This window comes from Cryptomeria japonica, chromosome 11, assembly GCF_030272615.1.
Source record: "Cryptomeria japonica chromosome 11, Sugi_1.0, whole genome shotgun sequence".
Classification (NCBI taxonomy): domain Eukaryota; kingdom Viridiplantae; phylum Streptophyta; class Pinopsida; order Cupressales; family Cupressaceae; genus Cryptomeria; species Cryptomeria japonica.
Genome location: NC_081415.1, coordinates 615965338 through 615984311, shown reverse-complemented (window position 1 = coordinate 615984311; position 18974 = coordinate 615965338).

The window sequence follows — 18974 nt, the reverse complement described above, 5'->3', positions numbered from 1 at the left end:
TGACAAAGCTGTGAATTCTACAAACCAAATCACTATTAAGGCTTATGATGATGAAGAGCGTTCGTCCAAGGGCACAGTCATCTTACCACTAAGAATAGGGCCAGTCACAAAGGACGTGATTTGTCAAGTCCTGGATCTAGACCTCACATATAACATATTGCTAGGACGTCCGTGGATTCATGAAATGAGAGCAGTCCCATCAACGTACCATCAGTGCATAAAATTTCCTCATAATGGAGTCGAGGTAACGGTCAATGGTGATCCAAATCCATTCATATATTGCAATAACTTGAGATCACATACTGAGACTATCATTTCTAGCAATCGTGAGGCTACTCCTTCTTCAGCATATATTGATCCTGAGTCATTAAAGCCCTCGACATCTAAACAAGGTGAACTTAGAGCCAAGTTTCAAGACAAAGGCATGGGAGAATACACTCTGAATCAAACAATGTTCTTACGACAAGTCATGAACTCCCCCAAGGAATATGGGAGGCCACATCCTAATAAGCAAATCTCCATCATGCTACTCAAATGGGATCCTACCGTCTTTCAAAAATGGGGCGAACTAGAGGAAGAAAGTTTATATAAAATGCTATATAAGGACGCTGAAGATGATACACATGATCAAATTATAATACCCTGTGAAAACTATGGTAAAGGTTTCAAAATTCTGCAGAGATTCGGGTATGATGGAAAAAGTCCTCTCGGACTACGCAAAGAAGGTGTCATGGAGCCTCTACAACCTGAGCTAACTACAAGAAGGGAACGCTCTAAGGGGCTTGGTTTTCTAAATCCCAAGATTCAAAACAAGAGAACAAAACAGATATGGCGAGTCAAAGTGGCTGAAGTTCAACAAGAGGATAATTATTCCACAGACTCCAATGAGTGGGAATGGGGTTCAGACAAATCCTCCAGCGACTATGAACTCAATGAGACATTTAGAGAGCCAGATGAACCTACAGAGGAGGAGTAGTTTTACAAGAAATTCAGAGTTGGTCAAGAACCGACCCATAAGGATCCCGCACAAGCTTCGTTTCAAGGCCCTAGGTCAGGATCACATAGGATGAGGACACCTGTCCCTGAGGGTGCTACTAGTGATGATAATTTGGACTCACTCACGATCGACACTGATGAGGAGAGTGCCATTGACGACCTCGATGACTACCTTGACATACCTGAATATAACCACATCTTCACTATTAGCCTTGCGGACTCTAAAAACACTCAAGACCTTCCCCTCGTTCACCCCCAACTCATTGACTGGGATCAGGATGGACCACCACAGTTTGATACATTTCAAAATGACGAAGCTATTGTTGATTATCTTGGCATTCACGATGATCTTCCTCTTGGAGACCATAAAGCAGGATACGCCATAGAGCTAAATAACATGGCATACTTTGGTGAGGGTGTCGGGCCTTCTAGTCGCAAAAATGTGAAAATAAAAACAAAACAAGGGTCTTATGGCGAAAACCACACTGTGGCGCTCTCTGACTCTAAAAAAGTAAAAAGAAAGGACGTATCTGAGGGTGAAAACCTCTCTGAGGCGCCCGAAGATGGAAGGCTTGACATTCTCCCAGCATCATACGAGGAAAAATCATCCATGTTGGTAGAGGAGACTATAAAGACAAACATTGGTACAGCAGAGGTTCCACACAACATATTTTTGGCTCAATCATTGACAGAGACCGAGAAAGCAAGGTTCATAAGCTTCTTTAAGGAACGACAAGTCAACTTCGCATGGTCTTATGCTGATATGCCTGGACTAGACCCCGACTTAGTAATGCATCATTTAACAGTCAAACCGGGGGCAAAACCAGTAAAACAGAAATTGAGGAAAATGCATCCACAGGTGGCATTGCTAGTCAAGGCAGAGCTGGAGAAATTACTAGATGTCGGATTCATACGCCCAATTGATTATCTTGAATGGATTTCCAACTTAGTACCTGTTAGCAAACCAGATCGCAGCATCCAAATATGTACAGACTTCAGGGATATCAACAAGGCTTGTCTGAAGGACGATTTCCCATTACCAAACATTGATTTAATTGTTGATCTCACAGCAGGCCATGAGATGTTATCTTTAATGGACGGATTTTCTGGATATAATCAGATCAAGATTGCACCTGAAGATCAACATAAAACATCATTCACTTGTCCATGGGGAACCTTCTGCTGGAATGTCATGCCCTTTGGGCTGAAAAATGCAGGTGCCACGTATCAACGAGCCATGACTACTATCTTCCATGATCTCATGCATGTAACGGTGGAAGATTATGTCGACGACCTTTTGGTTAAATCAATAGACAGAAATACACACTTGGACATACTTTCGGTTGCTTTTGATAGGCTGGAAAAATACAAGGTAAGATTAAACCCAAAGAAATGTGTCTTTGGGGTAACCTCCGGGAAGCTCCTAGGATTCATTGTGTCTAAAAGAGGAATAGAAGCGGATCCAGCAAAAGTCAAGGCTATCTTGGACATGCCGCCACCCAAGAATATCAGTCAACTTCGGTCTTTACAAGGGAGACTCCAGTCTATACGAAGATTCATAGCACAACTTGCAGATAAGTGCAATCCTTTCCAGCACCTGCTACACAAAAACATTAAGTTCAAATGGGATGAGAACTATCAACAGGCTTTTCAGGCACTTAAAGACTATCTTTTGAACCCGCCAGTTTTGATGCCACCAATTCAAGATCAACCATTGCTACTTTACATATCAGCTACTCCGACAGCACTGGGGGCACTCCTAGCACAGCAAATACCTGATGGCAAGGAAAAAGCAGTCTACTATATCAGTCGCACATTGGTGGGATATGAGCTAAACTACACACCAATTGAGCGTGCATGTCTCGCTGTGGTCTTCGCTTCACAAAAATTACGACATTATATGCTCACTCACAAGACCAAGTTGATTGCCAGAATTGATCCACTAAAATATCTGCTCAACAAAGCTACACTTACTGGGCGACTGGCCAAGTGGGTAATGATTTTGAGTGAATTCGACATTGAATACGTGGACAGAAAAGCCATAAAAGGACAAGCCATCGCAGATCAACTGGCAGATGCTCCCATGATAGATGATGTTCCTCTACAGTTAGAATTTCCAGATGAGTCCATTCTAACAATATCACCTGCAAAGCCATGGCAACTATACTTTGATGGCTCATACACACAGCATGGGGCAGGAGCGGGTATACTCTTTATAACTCCCCAAGGCGATTCTATACCAAAGTCATACCGCTTATCATTTCCTTGCACCAACAATATAGCGGAATACGAGGCATTAACAACTGGGTTAAGAATTGCAGTTCAGTGGAAGATCCAAGAACTTCATGTTTTTGGGGATTCTCAACTTGTCATCCGTCAAGCAACTGATGATTATCAAACAAAAAATGAAAAGCTAATGCCTTACAAACAACTGGTAGATGATCTGAAACAACACTTTGCAAAAATAGAGTTTGAGCAGATACCAAGAGAACAGAATCGTGCTGCTGATGCCATGGCTACAATTGCTTCGCTCATTGACCTACCGCAAAATGAGACCTGCTATGAGTTCCTGGTTGACAACCTGCTGATTCCATCATATGAGATCACTCCTATGGAAATGATATGTGTTGTTGGTCCTGAATCCCAGTTATATGGTTCCATATTCACATACCTTCGCGACAACATCTTACCTCCCGATTTATCGAACAACCAACGCCGCACTTTCATCCGCCAATCCTCCCGATACGTTATCCTAGCTGATATCCTATACCGACGAGGTCTAGATGGCACCCTCCTTAGATGTTTAGAGAGTGACGAAGCTCAGATTGCGTTACGAGAAGTGCGCGAAGGGATATGTGGTCCGCATACTAGTGGTCCTACCTTGGCCAAGAAACTTATCAGGACTGGATACTACTGGCCTACTATGGAAAAAGATGCATATCAGTTTGTCAAGAAGTGTAAGCAGTGTCAAATTCATGGAGACCTCATACATGCACCAGCGTAGGAACTACAGCCACTTGCATCTCCTTGGCCCTTTTGTCAGTGGGGACTCGATCTCATAGGCAAGATTCACCCTCCTTCTTCCAATGGACATAAATTCATTATCACAGCCACAGAGTATTTCACAAAGTGGATTGAAGCTGTGCCTCTCACACAAGTTACTGGGAAACAAATCGCTACTTTCATCCTGAACTACATCATTTGCCGATACGGGATTCCTACTTCCATTATTACCGATAACGGGCGTCCTTTCAAGAACCAGGATGTTCGTGAACTCTGTGAGCGCTTCCATATCTCTCATCGTTTCTCCACACCATATTACCCCCAAGGTAATGGCCAAGCTGAGGCGTCTAACAAAACAATTCTCAAAATACTTAAAAAGACAGTCGACGACGCTGGCCGTAACTGGCATGTCCAACTCAATCCCGCACTTTGGGCCTATCGTACCAGTGTCCGCACACCTACAGGAGCTACACCTTACTCACTTGTCTACGGTGCTGAAGCCATCTTGCCTATTGAGGTCGAGTTACCTTCTTTACGGGTCTCCTTGAGAAACATAATCAACGATGAAGACTACAGGGTCTCTCGCTTACAAGAACTAGAACTGCTGGAGGAACGACGACACACTGCTTTTAATCATCTCAAGGCTTACCAACAACGAATGAGTCGCAGTTACAATCACAAGGTCAAGCCTCGCACATTTGAGGTAGGTGACTTAGTCCTCAGAGAGAACCCCAAGAATCAGCAAGATAGAGAAAAGAAGGGCAAATTTGAACCCAACTGGCTGGGTCCTTACATCATCACAGCAGTATATGGATCTGGGGCATATCAGCTCTCTACTACAGAAGGTGAATCCTTGGAGGATCCTATCAACAGCATGCACCTTCGCAGGTTCTACACATAAGCTCTTCGGAATATCCTAAGGCAAAAATACAAAAAAAAATCAAAAAAATTTCAAAAATACAAAAAAATTATAAAAACAAAAAAATCATTACTTGGTGAAAACCTGGCAAACAGGCGCCTTGTGACAACAAAAAAATTGAAAAATCCAAAAAAGTAAAGAAAAATAATTTCGTCCAACGGTGAAAACCACTTCGGTGGTGCCCTGGGCAAGTACCATGGTGAAAACTGGATCACCAGCGCCATGTGTAGAGACATTGCTCCTCCCTCCTTCAGGATTCACTTTCATCCTTTCACTTCGCACACACTCACAACCTATTCATTCACAATAAACTTACCCATTCCCATCATGGCTTGTTATTGATCTACCTAAGATTGGTTAGCCATCCATAACCCTCCCCTTTCACTCCCTTTTCCATCCATAATAAATCAGATCCTATCTGTGACTACGGCCAATTCCTACGTCTAGTAATGGGTGTGGAACTGAGAACATCACATGTTTCGAGGAGTACAGTTTCTTCCAGCTTTCTTCAGTCTATCTGCGCACAATCCACAATAAAAGTTTCGTCTTCTCCGCAATAAGGTATCAGTTTCATGGATCCAATCAGTTTCAAAGGAGACACAGCAGCAACAATGGGCTTCAACAAATCAAATCTTTCAATAGACTCAGACAACATTATGGTTCAGTGTTAATCTATCCTTTTTGTGAAAGTAAACATTGTGACCACAATCAAAATTTGACTTATACAAGTGACAAGAGACACTAAACTTGAGGACTACAGTGGATGTTGGTGTCGAGTCTTGGTTTTCTTTTGATTTTATCTTTTTGGTGACATGTCTTTTAGCTTTTCCAGGATGTCTTTGACTAGAGATTCTATCTCCAGGATGTCTTTGACTAGAAAGGCGAGGATGGGGTATCGTCACCTATTTGCATTTGCTGTCTGTCGATTGTCTTTTAGTAATGCTATGACTTGTCCAAGGATATGAGGACACTGTGAGTCTAGTATGAACTGGGGCATTCCTTGTTTGTGACTGTCTTATCTCCATGCAAACAGGTACAATGACTTTCTGGGCCGAACAAATGCCTCGATTGTCATAACCTATTCTGCCATAATAAAGCTCAATGATGATAACGCACAAGAAGCTCTTTCACGTTCATATCTTCTGTCTTCCATCCCCCTTTCTTGATTGACTTCCATCATCCTTCTCGAGTCCGTGTAGCCCGCTATCACATGACTGAGTATAATGACACACCAAAAACATTTACATTTCATATAGTTGCACCTGCATCACCACATATAAGCATTTCATACATACATATAGATATCACAATTGCATCACATCCTGCATACAACACATGTTAGCACATTTCACATTTTCATTATGTAAATAATCATTTGCATTATCATATTCATTTGCATTACATACATTCACATTTGCATCATGCATCACATATACAACATAAAAGAACAAAAATGTATTGCATTGCATCATATACATATTTGCATCCATATCATAAAACATGCATCACATAAGAACATTTCATCACATAAGGTACACGTGCATATCGCTACCGCAAAAATGAATCATCTCATATATAATCAAATGTGTCATAATACAATGATGTCAAAAGAATCATATGGCTACAAAAGAATCACCCGCAGGTGTCTACAATACAATAATGGTACATATACTGATATAATGGGAGCCCACTATAGCTATGAGGAACTCCCTCCCTCGGAGCCGCCTCGCCTCGACGGAGTCTGAGCTATAGATGGACCCGCCCCAGGATCCCCCTATCTCTCTGGTGGTGGTGGAGGCCCCATAACCCCACCGCTGGATGCCTGTCTCCTGCGGCTCCCTCCCGTAGCCGTCGCTGTGCGCGACGATCTATGGAAGCTCCTAGCCCGCTGATCTGCTGGCACGGCTGCATAATATAGATCCCTCCAGTAGGCGATCTCCTCTCCGGCTCGCAAAACATATGCGTAGCCTGCCCCTGCATCCTCTGCTGCCCGCTACCTGCCCTCAGAGCTGTCTCGGCCTCTGTATATCTCTGGATGGCCTGATCTCTCTCCCGCTCTGTGTCTCGGACCCTGATCCTGAGGTGGTTCCTCTCTCGAACCAAATCCTCAATCTCATCTGCCTGGCCCTGGCAGATCTCCCGCAGCCTAAGCACCTCATCCTCCTCAGAGTCTCCACTCTCCGTCCCTGCCTGTGGCTCCTCCTCTACAGGTGCCTGTCCCTGTGCCTCTGCCTGCACCTGTCCCTGTGCCTGTATAGGTACCTGTGGCTGTACCTATCTCTGTCCCTCTGGCTGCACCTGTCTCTGTCCCTCTCTGGGACCCTGTGCTGCTGGCACCTGTAGGGGCAGTCCACCCCGTCCTCTCACCACTAGAGCTGCTCTCTCCTGTCCTCCCTCCCTCTGAGGTGCTACCCGTCTCTCTCCCACCACTCCCCTCCGCCTCCGCCGGCCCCTACCTCCATCCCCTCCTCCATCATCATCCTCTCCTCCACCCTCTCCATCCACTGGCTCTGCTGGATCTGTCAATCTAGGAAATGGATGCTCTGCCCAGTATGCAGAGTACTCTGCGTCCATCCCTGCATCATCTACCTCTGGCCACATGTCCCATGGCATCGACATCATCTCCGCTAGCTGCATCACTGCCTGATCATATGATAGCAGTGGGCCAAACTGCACCTGATCTCTGACAGTACGGGCATACATACCCGAGCCTCGGGGCATCCTCTGAATCCTGCCATACTGCCTGCATACCCTGTCCACCAGCTGTCTCTCTAATATATAGGGCATCCGCCCAATCAGGTACCTGCTCCGGAAGGTGTAGGGCAGCTCCAATGCGTCGTCCTCCCACTCCTCGCACCCCAGGTACGGCCTCCAGATCACCATGTCAATGTCATCAATGACTCTCCTCCAGTGCTCCAATCTCCCAATCCGAGGCTAGGATGTAATCATGGCATATAGGTGCACAAAACTCTGTCCCTGTCCTCTGCCTCTGAAATGAATAGGCCGTGTGATGGGAAGGTGCTCATAGGCCCACACCTGCAAGAGAGTCACACCGCAGCCCAACCCCACTGATCCATGGTATACAAACTGATGCAGCTTATAATACAAATGTGCTAGGACACATGGCCCCCATGCATACCTAGTGTGCTCTGCCATCAGCGTCTCCAAGGCCCCTCCCCAACCCACTACCAATCCTCGAGTGGCCCTGTCTGGACACAAATATCCACTGATGACTCCCCCAACAACTGCCGGCAATGCTAATCCTGTGGCAGTCATGGTGTCCCAGGCTACATGACCTGCTCGCATCTTCAACTCAGGATCCTGAAAAACCCGTCTCAAGGCCTCCCTGTCACCGTCACGGTCGTAGGGGATCAACTCTCCATCAATGGGAACATGTAATATCCTGTATACATCCTCTAGTGTCACTGTCATCTCACCCATCGGTAGGTGAAACGTGCATGTCTCTGAGTGCCATCTCTCGGCCAACGCAGTCAGCAACCCCATGTTTGCCCGAAACTCGGGCACATAGAGCATATGTGTGAGACCCATCTCCTCAACGGAAATCATGTCCTGGATAGACAACTCTGGTCGCAGTCTCTGAGTCGACGGGAATCTCTCCCATGACTCCAACATCGGCAAATACTCCTGCAGTCAAGCAACTCAATCATGTCAGTTATCGTGGCATTCACTGTTTATCACAAAATGCTACTAGCTACCCAAATGCATATGGCTATCTACCCTAGTGACACTCACTGTTCATCACAAAGTGTTGCTATTTATCCTAGTAGTGCTCCCTGTTCATCACAAAGTACTACGTGTGTGACATTCCCTGTTCATCACAAAGTGTCACTCACATTCGCACTCCCTGTTCATCACAAAGTGCTGCCTATCCTGGTGCTCCCTGTTCATCACAAAGTGCCTTGATCTATCCTAATCTTACTAGAGGACCTGCTTGAGTGTATCCTCTCAGCAGCTTATCCAATCGACAGCGTATGTTCATCACAGAACTGCCGATTTGACCTAAAAGACTAAAACCATGCATTTAAACACACAAACGCACTGTTTCAACACACACGCGCTTTTAACTCATAAACGCGCTTATAGACTGCATAAACGCGCCTCTGCAACACAGACGCGCTTTCTGAACACAAACGTGCCTATACCAGACACAAACGCGACCAGGGAACACAGACGTCCCTACATGACATAAACGCTCCTATAAAGCACAGACGCTGCTACATGTCACAAACGCGTCCGCATTCAACACAAACGCGGTTCCAGTCACAGACGCGCCTGAACCCGACACAGACGCGCCTGTTGGACACAGACGCGCCTAGCGCTGACACAGACGCGGTTGCGCGTTTTTGCACTTTTAAACTATCCTATTCCTAGCGCATTTATTGCTCCTAAACATGCATTAATGACAAAACTCGAAATGCGTGAAAGTACGAGGAGGTTTTCGGGTACTTACCGGCTCTCCTGCATCGGCTGGTCGCTGGAATCGGCGGACACGATCAAATCTATGGACGAATGCCATCGCTGCTGACTGCTGCTGCTCTTTTCTCGCTCTGCACTGTGATCTTCTATGGGTGTGGATGACAATGAGGATGTCTTTTGCCCGTGGTCTATCTTATAGCCTACCCTAGCCCTGGCCTTCATTTCCCGAGTCAGTATTCTTCATCCTGTGACTTTGTCACATTATCCACTCAACCCATTCTATTCCATCTTTCTTATCGAGAGATTGTCTGCAATCTTTTCAGACATTTTCATCCAATCTCTCGAGGGGGCATATAATTCCTTATTCTGGGGCAACTCTGTATCAGTTCATCTTATCTTCTTTGAAACAACGTGACAAGCCGCATTGTCTCAAAGAGGGGCAAAATGTAGACACTCAAAATTGTCATGTCTAATTAAATAAATATTTTATTTATTTAATTATCTAAGCCTAATTCTTCTATTAATTAAATAAATCTTTATTTATTTAATTAATTCATTTATCCTCTTCTAGCCTTATTTCTCATTTAAATAAATACATTTATTTATTTAAATTATCCCTTTCCTATATTAAATAAATATTTTATTTATTTAATTATCCTACTTCTTCTATTAATTAAATAAATATTTATTTATTTAATTAATTCATTATCTTTTTCTACACATGACACATGTCATTCATCTCTTAATTCCTACACTACCTACCTCTTTCATTATTTTGGTATTTCTTATACCTACCCTCTAATCCTAGCCGACCTCTCTTTTTACACCTCTCAATCTTAACCCTCCATTTCTTATTGTGTCTTCTATTTAAGGAGATGCTTCCTTCATTATCAAACCCTAACTACTTGATCAATTGACTACACTACAATTCTACTTGCAACCACATTCCGTTCTTTGTTGAGCTCTTGTGCATACAAAAATCTGAGAGCAAGCATATCAAACAAGATCAATGGAGATAGGAAGAATGGAGATCAAAACCCTAGTGGACATGTGATGGTATAATCTTTGTGATTTTTGAGTTATTTTGCATTGTCTTAGGTTATCTTCATATGTTATGGTGGATCTTTGTTCATTTTTAGGCTAGGGTTTGGTGGTTGAATCCATTTTAGTCTTTCAATATTGTTGTTTATTGCTATCCATTTTCACCATATACAGTAAGACTTCGGGATGCTGTCACCTTGAGGTGTGATAAATAGAATACCTGCCCCTAAGCCATGCCTAGTGTATGAACCATCAAAGTATAGTTTCCATGGTTGTGTTGCTGTGATCATGAATATCTCTTCATCTGGAAAATTGGAAATGAGAGGATGATCGCCTATGAGGGGAGCATCGGCCAACTAATCTACAATAACTTTGATAGCCTTACGGTCCACATACTCGATGTCAAATTCACTTAGAATCATCACCCATTTGGCCAAGCGGCCTATCAATGTTGCTTTGCTGAGTAAATACTTTAGTGGATAGATCTTTGAAATGAGTTGTACTTTATGTGTTAACAAATAGTGCCTCAGTTTAGTAGCCGCCAAGATTAGTGCTAGGCAATCTCGCTCAATAGGTGTCTAATTGAGTTTATGGCCAACCAGTGTGCTAGAGATGTAGTAAATAGCACACTCTTTCCCTTCTGCATTGTGTTGATCCAGTAGCACTCCTAATGATGTATTTGTTGTTGAGATATAGAGTAATAAAAGCTTACTCGAATTTGGTGGGATCAACAATGGTGTATTCATGAGATAGTCCTTAAGCATCTGTGTTGGTGTAAATAATTATTCATCATGGATATTATTACACTTTACTTAAGTTTACTTAGGATAATGCATATCATAGTAGTTTGGGTATGAGACACTTGGGTGTTTGTGCCACATTGGGATAGTGTGTGTAGGAGAAATTCCACCTTTTATGGTGTGATCTTGTTGTTACACTCCACATTCAGTGGGTGATCCACCTCATGTGGAATATTATATTATTTCTCCTACCTACCCACATCTATTTCCTATCTACCCTTGTTTCTTATTGAGCCACATGTCATGTTTGTGTGCTCACATATCCATATAGTCTCGCCTATATAAGCAGGCTCATATTCAGTGTATGTATCGATTGATGATCCAGTTGATTAGTATTTTCATCTTGATAGAATACAGTTTATTTTTATCATCTATTTTGTCTCTCTTATTTGTGCTTTCCATTGCATCTTGATCTTGGCAAAATCTCACATGGTATCAGAGCTGGTCCATGTCTCATATGGTATCAGAGCCATTAGAGTGTCATTGGTTTGCTAATTGAGAGAAATTGATGCTATTTGATATTGTGTATTTTAGAACTTTCTATTGAAGGTTATTATTTAAGCTTGATGGGTCAAATCTGAGGTTACCATTGGATTTAGGAGGTCCAAGAAAGTCAGTTTTGCCTTTTGTTTCATCCAAATCGGACTTCGGAGGCCAAATCTAGAGGCATTTGAAGTTTGACGCTGCGGCAGAAATATTCCAGAAATTATAATTTTGCAAGCGATTTTCAAATAGCGATATCTCACTCATCCGGACTCATTTTTTTGAGCAATTTTTTTTGTTTTGGGGTATAATTTTGTGATCTATATAGTGGTGAAGGAGTTTTCTAATTTTCAGATACAAGTTTTTCGAAAATCATGAAATCCCGATTTTTACAACTTTGGAGGCTTCATTTGGGCTCATATGGACTCCTTTTTAGGTGCCTTTTTTTTTGAAAGTGCATATGTTTTCATATACTTTAATAATCCACCATCTATTTGCAGTGATTTTAAGTAGAAAATGTACTTTCAATATTTGGCCATTTTTGGCATATTTGGTACTTGCATTTTGTTTGGATCTTAGTTTAGATCACTAGCAGTATTTGTTGAAGTCTCTTAGATCTTATTTTGAGAAGTTGTAAATTGAAATCAGAAGTCCACTTTGCCTTGTTTTGCAAGTGGCCTATTGTATACACACTAAGTATAAAGTGCCAAAATCACCATTTTTGGGGGGATTTCTTGATTGAGTATTTTGGGGGGGGGGGGTGTCTTGTGTGATTGTGCCTCTCTCTATCTTGTGTTTTTTCATTTTGGTGCTATGGGTTCTCCTAAATTTCCACTTTTAACTCCTCATAATTATACATCATGGAAAATTAAGGCATGGAGTAAACTAATGGAAAAATGACTCATTCATTATGTAAATGAAACTATTACAGCACCACCTAATCCTAATGCTCAAAATGAATGGCTTACTAAGAATGCTATGGCACTTGGAACTCTTAGAAAGTATGTATCAAATGACCTCATTTTTCACATTGATAAGTGTACAACAATTAAAGAGGCTTGGGATATTTTTAAGAAATTGTATGGTCAAGTTGATGAGATTAAGGGCTACAAGCTTGATAGTGAACTCACAACTTTGGATCCCAAGGATTTTTATACAATCCAAGATTATGTCACAAAAGCAACTGAGCTAAGAGCAAAGCTAAAGGATTGTGGAATTGACAAAAAAGATGCTCAATTGGTTTATAACTTGTTGGACAAGCTTCCTTCGGAGTATGCAGCTTTTGTATCTAGCTTTCACACTCATAGGTTAGCTCAAGGTTCCTCATACACTTCTCCCCTGTTTGATTTATTCACAGAGATGTTGATACTTGAGCAATCTAAGTTGACCACGATGGGGATTCTCAAATCTTCAAAGTCACAAGCTTTGGTGGCTAACAAAGGGAATCAAAGTAATCAAGGAAAAGGCAAGAATCAAAAGCAACCTAAGTCAAAACCACAACAAGATGGATCACAATCTTCCTCTCTACAACAAGGTGATTCACCATTCTCACCTAAGAGGAAATCATATAAGGACAATCTTTTTTGTGGATATTGCAAGAAGTCAGGACACGATGAACATCATTTTTATAAGAAGGATATTGATGAGTTGAAGAATCTTCTTGAGAAGACTAGAATCGACCTACCTTCTAGAATGTCTACATCGACTTCTTCTTCCAAGGATAAAGGAAAGGATCACTCTTTTGGGACAGATAAAGGAAAGGGACAAGCTCTTTGTGCTACTACAAGTCATGATTCAGGGAAATGGCTTCTAGATTCAGGGGCTTCTCATCATATGGCATCTTCGCAGTCTATGTTTTCTACATTTGAGCCTTGCCACATGTCGCAGATTTTGATGGGCAATCATACATACATGGATGTGATTGGGAAAGGATCTATTGCCATTGGGGATAACTCCTTCAATGATGTGTTGTGTGTACCCCACTTGACAAATAATCTTCTTTCCATCTATCAAATCACACATGGGGCAACTAGGAAAACTGTGGAGTTCACACCTGATTCAGTTATCATTAGAGACTTGGAGAATGGAGCTATCATTGCGATTGGGATGGTTGATCATGCATCTCGGTTGTACTCTTTTTCATATTTTGGTCCTATCGATGAGGTTGATTCTTCGTATGTTGATGATTCAGATTTTGAGGAGAACTTTGGGAATTTGAACTTGGGGATTCTCACATGTGACCTCGTTCTTGAGCCTTGCATTTCATCTCCTTCTATTGATATCACACCACCTATTGCACCTGATGATGTAGCTAGTGCGACAGTTTTGCCTTCTTATGATTCAGTGCAGCATGATATTTCATGTGTTCCAATTTCAGTTGATTGGGATGCCTACTTGATAGACATTGCAGATTTGTTTGTGGACTCCTACATTGCAGATTTGGGAGACACCATTCATGGCATTCATCTTCTCTTTGATGAAGATGATCCTTCTTTGATTGTTATGAGGGATAACTCTGACCCTCTTGTGCATTCTCTACATGATCAATCCTTAGAGGTTGACATGATTGTGGATACTTTTGTACAACACTTGGAGGAGGTCTCTTTATTTTTTGAGGAGACATATGAGTCTTTGGATATTGTTCTACATTCATCTCCACTAGATCTTGGAGTGCCTTTTTCGGCAGTGTGTCATAGTTTACCACCTTTGAAGGGGGAACCTTTCAGCATCGACATGGGGACACTTGAGCAGTTTTTAGAGATTCCTTTCATCATGAGTATTTTTGTTTCATCATGGTTGGGGAGACTTCATGGATACACCTTTGGTTTTGTTTCTTCCTAAGGGGAGGAATGTTGTTCGCCGTTCATGGAGCAGTTTCTTCATTCATCTTCGAGCTTCTATCATTGGTGCAGATTCCACATTGAGGGGGGGACTTCCTATTCTCTCTTCTTCTTCTCTCATATGGGGGGGGGGGGGACTTTTTCCTCACATGGGATTTTGTCCTTCACATACTTCTATGAGAGTTCTTTGTATCTAATTTTCATCTCTATTTCGGGGGAAGGTTTTTTCCCATTAGGTTTTTCTCTCTTTCCTCGCTTTGTGAGAGATTTCCTTGCATTGGTTTTTATGCATTTGCATTTGTACATGGGTACCTAACATGGCCTCGTAGCCAGGACCCATCTTGCATTGCTTAGTTGCATTGTAGAGTTTAGTGCATTCCCCTAAGTTGCACTTAAGGGGGGGTGTTGGTGTAAATAATTATTCATCATGGATATTATTACACTTTACTTAAGTTTACTTAGGATAATGCATATCATAGTAGTTTGGGTATGAGACACTTGGGTGTTTGTGCCACATTGGGATAGTGTGTGTAGGAGAAATTCCACCTTTTATGGTGTGATCTTGTTGTTACATTCCACATTCAGTGGGTGATCCACCTCATGTGGAATATTATATTATTTCTCCTACCTACCCACACCTATTTCCTACCTACCCTTGTTTCTTATTGAGCCGCATGTCATGTTTGTGTGCTCACATATCCATATAGCCTTGCCTATATAAGCAGGCTCATATTCATTGCATGTATTGATTGATGATCCAGTTGATCAGTATTTTCATCTTGATAGATTACAGTTTATTTTTATCATCTATTTTGTCTCTCTTATTTGTGCTTCCCATTGCCTCTTGATCTTGGTAAAATCTCACATGGTATCAGAGTTGGTCCATGTCTCACAATCTGGAATGCTTGATGGCATCTGGTATCCCATTGAAAGCAGATGTTTTTGTGTAACAGGTGTGTAAAGGGGTGACACTTATCTGCCAGTTGTGCAATGAATCTTCAGATGGATTGTAGCCGCCCTTGTAATGTCCTTAGCTGACTGATGTTCATCAGAGGTGACATGTCCACGATTACTTTGACTTTTGTAGGATTGACTTCAATGCATTTGCTTGAGACAATGTATCCTAGAAGCTTCCCTGAGGTTACTCCAAAGACACATTTCTTTGGGTTGAGTTGAACATGATATTGTTCGAGTCTGTCAAATATTTTCTCTAATATTTCTAGATGACCTTCTCTTGTTAGTGATTTTGCAAGTAAGTCATCAACATAATCTTCCATCATGGTATGCATCATGTCATGGAAGATGGTGGTCATTGCTCTTTGATAGGTCGCTCTTGCATTCTTTAGACCAAAAGGCATTACATTCCAATAGTATGTTCGCCATGGACATGTGAAGGTCATCTTATGTTGATCCTCTAGTGTGATCTTTATCTGGTTGTACCCTGAAAATTCATCCATGAGTGAAAGCATGGCATGTCCTGATGTTAGGTCTACTATTGTGTCAATGTTTGGTAGGAGGAAGTCATCTTTAGGACATGCCTTGTTTAGATCTCTGAAGTCAGTACAGATACGGATGCCCCGATTTGGTTTTCCGACAGGCACAATATTGGAGATCCATTCTACATAAGCAATTGGTCTAATGAAACCAACATCTAGGAGTTTCTTAAGTTCTGCTTTGACTAGTACCACAATCTGGGGATTCATCTTGCAAAGTTTTTACTTGACAGGCTTAGCTCCTTCTGCTACGATGAGGTGATGCATGACTAAATCAAGATCAAGACCAAGCATGTCTGTATATGACCATGCGAAGTTGATCTGGCATTTTTTTTAAGAATTCAACAAACTTGGGTTGTTCCTCTGGAGTCAAAAGAGATGTCAGATGTATGTGGTGAGGAGTTTTAGGAGTCCCCATGTTGTATTCTTTGGTTTCCTCAATGAGAATCATTGATCGTTCCTATTGTGTACTAGAGGGTAGAATGTCAAACCTTTCATCCTCTGACACCTCAAAGAGGTTTTCACCATTGGATACGCTCTTTCTTTTTACTTTTGCGAGATCAAACAGTGCCACAGTGTGGTTTTCATTGGAATATCCATGTTTTATTGTTATATTTTTGGTATTGAAAGGTTTGGCATCCTCCCCAAAGTATGTCGTGCTATTAAGTTCAATGGCAAATCCAGCTTTGTGATCCCGCTTGGTATGTTATCCTGTAGTTCCAAAAAGTCAATGATTGCCTCATCGTTTTGGAATTGGTCAATGCATGGGGGATTAGGTTGGTTCCATTCGATGAGTTCAAGATGGATAATGGGCATTACCTCATCAATTAGGTTAAGTTTGTTAGATATGTCAGTGAGGGTTAAGACGTGGTGAAGGTCATTGATGGTACTCTCCTTGTCAGAATTAGGTGTAGGATATGACGTATGGTCTGTGGAAGATGTTTCCAGTTCAGGAACCCAAGAGGTATTTATCTGTGCTTCTCCATAAACAAGGATGTCTTTCTGAGGTGGAGGCAGTGATGCGTCTTCCTCATCTGAAGTATTAAGTTGGACAGAATCAAATTTGCACTCATGTGAGTCAGTCTCTGAGTCACTTTCTAGTATCTGATTACTATACCATATTGGGATATCCTTTGAGTTAAACACTGTAGGTGTGATCAATTGATGTACCATTGTAGATGAAATGATCGGTGCTACAGGAAGAATTATGGGGATCAAAGAATCCGATACGAAAATCTACTGCTTTTGCTGGAATTGCTAGTGTTGTCAATACTACTAGGGGTTTTGATAGTGCTAGTGTTGTTGTTGATGCGGTTGATGGGATTGTTGGTTTGATTAGTGGAATGATTGGTGTTGTGGATGGTTTTGTTGGGATTTTTTAGACTCAATGAGGTAGTTGCTATGGTGCGTGGTGCTGCTGATATAATCAACGATGACCTCTTTATAGTAGGTTGATATAGAGGTTTGTTGGGTTTCCCTTTGAAGATAAGCTTAGGAAGGATCTCTTTTTGAAAGCCTAATCCCATGTTATCTTTGGGCTTTAATTCTGGCTGCAGCAGTTCATGTCTTCCTTGCTTACAAGGTCCCAAAGCACTCTGACCATCATAACCCATTCTTTGCATAATGAGAAGGCCTTTTCCATACTGATCTGTGGGAAGCTTAGCTTGTGGGATATTCGTGGTGATAGGATCTTTATAGATCCATTCTCCCAAGCGCTCATCTCTGGTCTCTTCTTCTTGACTCTTTCCAAGGATGAAAGGCGTCAAAGTGCATGTTGGCTGGACCAGTGGTGTTTGAAGTAACCGTTGAGGTTTACCATGAGTTCTAGGAGAAGTAGGCATTTGTCCAACACAAAAGAGTTGGCTTAGATCGTACTCCCCAGGACCTTCCTCTGCTATTTTCATCTTGAGCTTCTCTTGCTTGGGTATAATGGTGTTTGAACTGGAAAGAGAGGTTGGACTTACGTATGATGTGGATGAGATGGCTTCTCTATTGTTGGGAAGGATAATCTTTGGTTGATGTTTGATATTGTGACAATATGCAAAGGGATTTGCATTGCCCATGATTGTAATTTCTACACCATTATGTGGGAACTTGATACACTGATGGTAGGTGGATGGAACAACTTGCATGGCATGTGTCCAAGGTCTTCCTAACAAAAAATTATATGGCAGAGAAAGGTCTAGAACTTGACATATGATGTGCTTCACCACTGGGCCTACTCGGATTGGTAGCACAACAGCTCCTTTGGATGAATGCTCTGCATCATCCTAGGCTTTGATTGTTATCTTGATGCAGGGATCCACTGATTCAATTGCATATCCTAATGTTGTGACCAATTGTAGTGTACAAATATTCAGGCCTTCTCCATTGTCGATCAAGACTCGCTTGATCCTATGTTGGTTGACCTTCAATGTGGAGTGAGGCATTATGAGGTTGCTAGAAGGATGTGTTGTCACTTTTAGAGAAAGTGAGACAAGGCGATGACCTTAGATTTCCACCAATGGCTTGGAACTGATCTGTATTTAGGTTTGTAGAGAGTGACGCCTCTTGGAGAGCTTGATCCAAGATTGTTTTATGAGATGGAGATAGGTGCAATAGCTCTAAGATAGATATCAGTGCGAGAATTTTATCTAATTGGTCCATAAGGTTATACTGCTTTGGGATAGACATGGTTCTTTATGGAGCTGCTTTGATGGTAATCTTGCCGCGACATGTAACAACATTGCAAGTGGAGCTAGGATTTTTTATGGTAATAGTTGCAATTTGTTCACTGGCATCATATAGGTGATTCACAGTGTAATTATAGGTAGCGCACGTATAATCAGTCGTATCTGTGTCTCGCCCTGAAGTGGAAGGACCCCTTTGATCTTGTGATGGAAGTGGATTCTTGAACATGAGATGATCATTGTTTATTGTTTTTGGGTCGTGTCCTTCGATTTCAACCTCACCTCGGTCAATA